Below are 9,299 nucleotides of genomic sequence, written 5' to 3'. Positions count from 1 at the left end.
TAACGATGCTTTTAATTTTTGTGGAGTTTTAAAAATCAGTGCCTCAAAAGCTGGGGAAAAAGAAGCCCCTGAAAGGCAGCCAGAGCCTGCATTTAACCCCTTTTTTCTAAAAGATATTTTTTTCTAAAAGGTATTTATGTCTAGGTGGTTTTAAAAGCATTTCCTCGAATGCAGGGGGAAAAACAAACAAACACAGCCCCTTTTAAAACCCACAGCTGGTTTTTACCTTTGTAAAAAATCTAAACACACATATTTTGCCATTTGTACCCCGAATAAAATTTATTCTGCCCGCCTTCCCACTATAGCAAAAGACAAGGAATATTAACAGGAATTAAAATGCTCACAAGAGGCAAGCAGCCAACCAGGCTCACAAGAGGCAAGCAGCAAGCAGCCATGCCTGTCTGTCTGCTAGTAAAAAAAAAGAAGGGGTAGGCCTTGTTTGGGATGTGCCCGGGCATGTCATGCTCCCCGTGATCTGGGCATGCGCTATGCTCAAGGGCGTGTCATTGCAAGGGGCAGGGGAGTTTGCTCCCCCTGATCTGGGCATGCGCAATGCTCAAGGGCGTGTCATTGCAAGGGGCAGGGGAGTTTGTGCGGGCAGGGACATGCCCGGGCATGTCATGCTCCCCGTGATCCGGGCATGCGCAATGCTCAAGGGCGTGTCATTGCAAGGGGCAGGTGGGTTTGTGTGGGCAGGCCTGAACAGCTAGCGATTTAGTCCCAGCAGTCTTTTGAAGATGGCAGCCTCTGATGGAGATTTGTTTGATGTAAATTTGACCCCCAAACCACCCAAGCGTGGGCGAAGAATAAGAAAAGGACCTGCGTTATACAGTTTCATTGAAGAGAACAAACCTATAAAACCTTGTTATTGCAGATTCTGCAAAACATCAAATGGTAAGTAAATATATATATATAAAAATTAAGAAAACAGTATTTTGATTGGTTGAAACAGCAAGCCTAAATCTACCTTATTTCCTGCTTTAGAAACGGCGGAGTCTCAAAATGCCAGCATGCCTCAGATTCTGAAAGCGTGTATTATTAAAATATTACACCACTGCTTAATGGGTTGTCTACAATCAGATGAAGACCACGTGGATGGTACCAGTGAAACAGAACATATTAAAAGCTTATGCTTTAGACTTTCTATGCCTCATGTTCTCTGGATCATCATCAGTATTTCTGACAAAATGAATAACTTATATTTCACCCAGGGTTCCCTTGATGAGGTCAAGACATTCATACAGCGTATCGAAAAGAGCCGTAAACCACTGTCATTAATGTCAAAGATTGAATCTGAATTGCCATTGTCTCTGAAGAGGCTCATATGCCAAAATGTAACAGAAATTAATTACAAGAATCTCTTAATGCTATGAAATTGATAATAAAATGGGCTTTACAAATCACATGAAATATGTATTATGTTTTTCTTTTGCTGACCCCTGTTTAACTTTGGCAGATGTTAAACACAATTTAATCAAAACTCAAGGGGTATTATTCAATTCGGTTTCCCTGATGAGGCGGGGCTGGTCAGATTTGCAAAAGTTGTGAAAAACACACCTCCTCTGATGTGATTAAGTTGTGACATCACCAGCGTATACAAAAGCAGGGTCCATACTGGTCTAGTCACATTTGCTGGTTTCTGGCATATCTGTACCTCTGGAGCCATTTGATCTGCTAAGAAGACCCTTTTCAGAATGGAAGCCACTATTGTAAGTAGTTTTATGGCTAATTTTTGAAACACTTAGATGCAAAATGGAGTTTTAGAATATTCTTGTCTGCTTGCTTGTTTGACTGATTGATTGTTTTATTTCACTAGAATGAATTGACAGACTCAGAATGCTTGAGGGCTTATGAAGGTATTTGTCTTTCATACTTTCACACATTTAGATTCTGGTAAACATTTCTGCAACAAATCTGACCATAGGATTTCTCTTTTCCTTCAGAATGGGAGGATGACCAGTTATTCACTGATGTTGCTATTACTGTAGAGAACCAATTGACAGACTCAGAATGTTTGAGGGCGTATGAAGGTATTTGTCTTTCATATTTTCATAACATTTTAGATTCTGGTAAACATTTCTGCAACAATTCTGAACATTGGGGGCTTTTTTTTCCTTCAGAATGGGTGGATGACCAGCCATATGTAGACCTTACATTACCCCAGGAGCCCCAAGAGGCCCAGCCATGCACAAGCTACACAACACGAATGCTGTTAGGAGGTATAATATCTAGCATTTTATCCAACTACAAAATCATTAGTATTATTTTTTTAGAAACTAAAGGGAGGGGAGCGTTATTACATTATTAGGAATGTTGGTGATAGCCTTTTGTTTGTTTGTTTAACCAGAGCCGGCCTGCAAAAAAGCAAAAATGCATGGAGGTGGACTTCCCGCATCCCCAGCAGACAGTCATAAATGTGATTCCATGCCAGCATCTCAACCAGAAGGGGAGATATGTCATTCTACACCACAGCCACAAGCCCCTAACTCTGCAAACTCTCAGAATATGAACAATGTTTATTTGGATATGGTACAGGAATGGGAGAAGCCTATCAGGAATTTCAGGGCTGTGGAATATTATCAACGCTATAGATTTATTAATCTTGACCAAATCCGGTCTTTTGTAGATGCTATAGAGGCTGTTCATAATGTGATACAGCCTCTTTTGAATAATGTTGCTAGGGACATAGGTCCAAATGATTTTGTTCAACTCCGGCTGGATGCAGAGGGGTTAAATCATCCTCTCTTTTCTCTCAGGAGGAATATCAATGATTTAAATGCTGAGGATTTTCTGACCGGTATTGAAAATCTGCTGCAAAGTAAGGCCGAGATACTGTGGGGGGGTAATTTGCAATTAGTGGTTACTGTCGTGAAGAACAAGGAGGGGGGAGGTCTTAGGAAGTTAAGCACTGTGCTGCTCACCAGAGTGCTGGAGAAAAAAAGACAGCACCTAGTAGATTTCAATGTGGGAGGTGAATTTCTATGTTTTGCTAGCTGTTTGCTCTGGCTGATTGGCGGAGATGTTAGAAATCAAGAAATTATTACCAGGGCCAGGGAACTTCACAATAGACTGGGTGTTTCCACAGAAAACAGAATTGACTTTTCTCAGATACACCTCTTTGAAGAAGCTTTAAGGGTCACTATAAAGATCTTGTTTTATATGCAGGACGGTTGGCGGTTTTTTGTCACAGGTAGCCCCCAGCAAGAAAAAATAGTGTTTATATTGTTACACGACAAGCATTATTATGGCATCAAAAATATCAAGGGCTTCCTGGGTGAACGCTATTTCTGTAAATTCTGCCACACACCCTACCACCACAAATTTAGTCATGGCTGTCAATATATCTGCAGAGCCTGTCTCAACCAAGAATGCCAGCAGGTGGTGGAGGAGAAGGTGCGCTGCTGTAGGTGCAAAGAGCTTTGCCGGTCTAAGGTGTGTCTTGAAAGACACACACAGCTTGCTATGGAAGGAAAAGTTGACTGTAAGAATAAAGAATATTGTGAAACGTGTGGGGTTTACGTCTTTAGCCCCCACAAAAAGTGCAAGGAAACCAAGTGTGGACAGTGCTCTGAGAAGGTTGAAAGCTTGGAAGGGCATTTATGCTTTCTAAATTCGTTGGACCGGCCGCAAATTGGCAAAAGATACATCATTTATGATTTTGAATGCTGTCAAGAGACAGGCATCCATATACCTAATTATGCCTGCGCCAGGGATATGTTGAATGATGAGGATGATAAAGATGTTGTGAGGTGGGATTGTTATGGTGTTAGATGCCTGGAGCAGTTTGTAAAGAATTTTATAAATCATAAGTTTAAAGGATGTACTTTTATCGCTCACAACTCCAAAGGTTATGACGGGTACCTAGTACTGAAGCAGTTGATCCGTGAAAAGGTTAAGGTTCGGCTTATAAGTCAGGGGGGGAAACTGTTGTGTATCACCCTGCCAGATTATAAGATCCGGTTTATTGATAGCCTCTCATTTTTGCCCCTTAAATTAAGCAAATTACCCAAAGCTATGGGGTTTCAAGGCAGCAAAGGATATTTTCCCCACTTGTTCAATACAATGGCCAATCAAGACTACGTGGGGCCACTCCCTGAAATCAAGTATTACAGCCCTGAAACCATGATGCCCGGGGAGAGAGAAGAATTCATGAAATGGCACTCTGCTAATACAGGTACCGTGTTTAAACTAAAGAAGGCTCTGGCTTACTATTGCAGACAAGATGTAGATATATTAAGAGAGGCCTGTATTCGATTTAGGGAACAGGTGATGGAAATGACTGAGCGAGAGTGTTTCAGGGGGATCGGGGGGGATATTGTTGAGGAGATAGCAATTCGAGGCATTGACCCCTTCCAGCATATCACACTGGCATCTGTCTGTATGGCCCAGTACCGGTTCATGTATTTGAAGAGCTATACCATTGCATTAGCTCCTTTGGACAATTATCACAAGACACAGAAAAGGTATTCAGCTCCAGCGATTCAATGGTTGTTGCATATAGAGCACACTGAGAATCTCAATATCCAGCATGCTCTGAAGGGGGGTGAAAAGCAAGTAGGCAAATATTTTTTGGATGGTTTTGCTGTCATAAATGGAACTCCCACAGCTTTTGAATTTCACGGGTGTTTTTTTCATGGGTGCCCTGTCTGCTACTCGGAAAAAGACTTCAACAAATTACTTGATTCAACATATGGAGGCCTGCACAACCGTACTAAGATTAAAGAAGAGTACCTCAGGGGCCAGGGGTATGCTGTGCGCTGCATCTGGGAACATGAATGGAGGGCCATGGTGGAGGATGACACCTCTTTGAAGCAGTTTCTAGTTGAGAATAAGCTCCCAACTCCTTTGAATCCTCGAGATGCTTTTTTTGGTGGTAGAACAAATGCTACATGCCTGTACTACAAACCAAAACCCGGTGAACAAATCTTATACTATGATTTCACCAGTTTGTACCCGTTTGTGAATAAGACCAAGGAGTACCCAATTGGCCATCCGCAAATCATCTACCAAAACTTTGGGGACATAAAGCAATATTTTGGGTTGGCCAAAGTCAAAGTGTACCCACCAAGGAATCTCTATTTCCCAATCCTACCCCACAAATCAGGGGGCAAATTAATGTTTAGTTTGTGCGCAACCTGCACAGAAAAACTGCAAACCACCCCCTGTAAACACAGTGATGAGGAAAGAGCTCTGACTGGGACATGGTGTACCATTGAATTGAATGTAGCTTTAGAAAAAGGTTACAGAATTGTTGAAATCTATGAGATCTGGCATTTTGAAAGAACATCAAATGAGCTATTTTCAGGTTATATGAACACGCATCTCAGACAGAAACAGGAGGCCAGTGGTTACCCTGACTGGTGCAAAACAGAACAGGATGAAGAGCAATATATTCAGGATTATGAAAAGATGGAAGGTGTCCGCTTACGACGTGACCACATTGAAGTAAATCCTGCTAAAAGACAGATTGCCAAGCTGTTTTTAAATTCGCTGTGGGGCAAGTTTGGTCAGAGCACCAATCACCTGACCACATCCGTGGTGACAAACCCTGAGGATTTATTCAAATACCTTTTTGTGCCCTATTATGATGTTTCCTCATGTGAGTTTGTGGATACAGAGACAGCCGTTGTGACATGGAAAACAGCCAAGAACCACCCCACCAAATCGACATGCACTAATGTATTTATCGCCAGCTTTACTACTGCTTATGCCCGGCTGGAATTATACAGACTACTGGATGGGCTGGGCGATAGGTGCCTGTACCATGACACCGATTCAGTCATTTTTGTAAGTAGAGAGGGGGCGTGGACACCTCCTTTGGGTGATTATTTAGGACAGCTGACAAGTGAGATTCCACCAAACACTACGATAACAGAGTTTGTTGCGGCTGGTCCCAAAACGTATGCTTATGCTTTGTCCAACGGGGAAACGGTGCTAAAAGTGAAGGGGATCACGCTAAACTGTGGTAATAGCAACAAGGTTAATTTTGACAGCTTGAAAGATTTGGTAGATGATTATTGTGTGTCTGGTGCAGAGAGAAAAAAGGAGATTGGGGTAGAGCAGTTGGGGATTGTTAGGGTTAAGAAAAATTGGACCCTAGAAACGCGGGTCCTCCGAAAAACTCTAAAAGTAGTGTATAATAAAAGGTTATTAAAGAGTGAGGATTACTGTACGCTGCCTTACGGTTATTAAGGATGGCGGAAAACATTGCACAATTTGTACACCCTTTCTCCTGTATTATAAGCGGCCCGTCCAATTCTGGCAAATCTTTTTTTATCAAACAAATGTTAGAACATGGTGATGTTGTGTTGTCTCAAATGCCTCAAAATATTGTATGGTTTTATAGTTGTTGGCAACCTCTGTACAAAGAACTGCTTAATAAAATTCCTTATATTAAGTTTATGGAGGGGCTTCCGTCTTCTTTTGAAGATGATGATTTGTTTCCGCCAAAACAAATCACTCTAGCTGTGATAGATGATCTCATGGCATCGGCCGGTGACAGCGATCAAATAGAGAAGGCTTTTACACAGTACGTCCATCACAGAAACCTTAGCATTATTCTCATACTACAAAACCTGTTCTTTCAAGGTAAGAAAATGAGAACAATAGCTCTGAATTCCAAATATTTGGTTTTGTTCAGCAGCCCCCGTGATCAGATGCAAATTGTCACACTGGCCAGACAAATGTATCCCACTAACACAAAGTATTTTTTAGAAGTATTCCAAGATGCCACTCGCAAACCACATGGGTACCTTTTGGTAGATTTGGCAGCCACCACTCCAGAATCCTACAGGTTGAGAACAGGCCTCTTCCCGCCTGATTGGCCTACTGTTTACACAATGAAAAAGAAGTGTAAAAAGCAGTAGCTCAGTTACCCTAGCGCTAGTTCATTTAAGATGTCAGAGAGGGTATGTAGAAATTGGGAGCTTTTAAAAATCTTAGTAAAGGCTGGACCAAGACAGAGAAAAGCCATCTTATGCAATGCTAACAATGACCTGGTGGGGGCAATAGCAGAAATAGCTCTGAACACCCTAAAAGGAAACCTTCCTCTGAAACCTTCACAATTCCGGTCTCTAAAGAGAAAGAAAGGGGTCATTAAAAAGTTGAGTGATAGAAAGGTCTCACTCAAAAAGAAGAAGAAGATCATACTTCAGTCGGGCGGTTTTATCGGGCCCTTACTAGGGATAGCTATTCCGCTATTGACTAGCCTGTTAGCTGGATAAACCATGGATCATGCCGAAAAAATGTACCTGGTGTCGCGTCATCAGATGGAGCAACTACAGGGTAGGCCCCCTACTATGGGGGCTATAGCCACTAACCGGTTGGATGATGAGATGCGTACCATTCTTCAGAGAGCTGATTTGTCTGAGGATGACAAGATTAAGCTCTACAATTCTACACTGCAGAGGTATCTAAGACTGACCAGGCAAAATGAATCTGAAAAGGACAGACTGAATCTCATTTATCCACCGGAAGAGCCTCGACCACTTCCAACTTTACCAGAACAGTCGCCACAGCCATCTCCGCAGGACACAGCGATGGATGAGATCCTAAGGGGTGTGAGCACCCGTTACAGGAAAAATGCAGAACTTTTACTGAACAAAATGAAGCAGCATCAGGACGTCTCAACCTGGGATGATCGTGGTACCTTTTTATACAAAGGGGTCCCTATTCCTGGTACTAATATTTTAGACTTGGTAAAAGGAGCCTCACAACACCGAGCTCCTACTGAGAAGCGGAAACCTAAAGGCTGGGATGACTTTATGAATGCTATGGCTGAGGTGAATGTTCCAACCTCTGTGTTGGGGTCTACAACTGTTAAAGAGCAAATAGAAAAGTTGAAAGATTCTCTGGTTGTTAAGGATGAAGCTGCTACTAACCCCGTCTCTGTTATGACACCCCCTTTTGAAACTCAGAAGCCTCTGATTACCGGTACCCCCTCTAGCCCTTGGACATTAAATCCTAGAAGTAGGTTCAAGTTTGGTGACTGGCTCAATTTGTAAAATGAATAAAAACACAGTGAAACAAGTAAAAACGTTTAAGTCTTTTTCTTTATTTTACAATAAGGCATGCAAGTCTGCATGCATTGGTGACGGTTACAGGTTCCAAGCCCCCTCCCCACCTTTATAGTTTTTACAAACAGCTTTACCATTTGATCATTTTTAATATCTGCATTGGAGTACATCTTTAAAATATTTTCATAGTCCACTCCTTTAGTCCGGTTCAGTAGAAAAAACGCACAGTGTTGCCCGCAGGTCACAGCGCTGGGGTGTTGCAGTTGACGTTGGTGAAATGTGTATTTCTCAGCTTGCTGCTCTAGAAACATCACTATAGAGCCAGGAAAGTCAGGGCTATCCGGCGGTCTTCCATAAGAATCAAAAAATTCACCATATCCAGGAGATGGGAAGTAGAGGGCCAGCCAGTGTTCACCAGGCAGAGTGTGAGGGTGAGTATTTACAATTAATCCAAAAGGTCTTTTGGAGATATGTCTCTGGGGTAGCAGATCACAAGGGTAGACCCCTAGAAAGGCAGTATTTCCAGAGAACAATTGGAGGAGCTGCAGTGTGTCCATACTCACATATAATCAAAAAGCACATTCCTTGTGTGACTTATTTCAATAAGGTTTTCAAAAATTGCATAGAGAATCATGTTGACGGTGTTGGGGAGGGGTTGTGCAAATCTAATTTCGGCTCTGAGGTTACCATTCTTGATCAAAGAATAGTGCTCAGAGCATCCCTGATCAGGACTCAAGTCAAAACAATACAAGGTATACCCTCGGTTAAACTCTTCCCGGCTGATTATCAGTGGCCTGTCTTTCATGCCTTTGCCTGTGGCTTGCACCATCTGCATGTACTCTCTCACAAAAAGACCGTGTTCATAATCAGGCTGAAGAGGCTTTGCGGGGATCTGCTCGCCATCACAATACAGGGCGCAAAAATTGACATTGCAGTGTTGAAAATTGAATGGGTTTCTTTCATAATCCCCACTAAAAGATGCATTGTCCACAAACCCAATAACTAATTGTTTAGGTAGCTGCCCCAGAAATAGATTTTCCTGATTACACACAAGGCTCCCTGCAGGAATGCTGTAAACCTTCATCCCCACTCGATCAATGGGGTATTTGGCATTGGAGGTGAGCAAAGCTTCTGCATGGCCAAGGCGCACTCCCGGGGCTATTTTTACACGTTTTACAAAGAGAGAAGCTGCCAGGAGTTGCACTTTATAATTCTCATTGCCATCCTTCATCACACAAAATTCATTTCTGCTTCTTGTGAGTTTGACTTTCACATCAACGCCAT

The sequence above is a fragment of the Crotalus tigris genome, unplaced genomic scaffold (genome assembly GCF_016545835.1).
Source record: "Crotalus tigris isolate CLP2741 ecotype Arizona unplaced genomic scaffold, ASM1654583v1 scf7180000017567.3851432, whole genome shotgun sequence".
Classification (NCBI taxonomy): Eukaryota; Metazoa; Chordata; class Lepidosauria; order Squamata; family Viperidae; genus Crotalus; species Crotalus tigris.
This window is presented reverse-complemented; position numbering follows the sequence as displayed.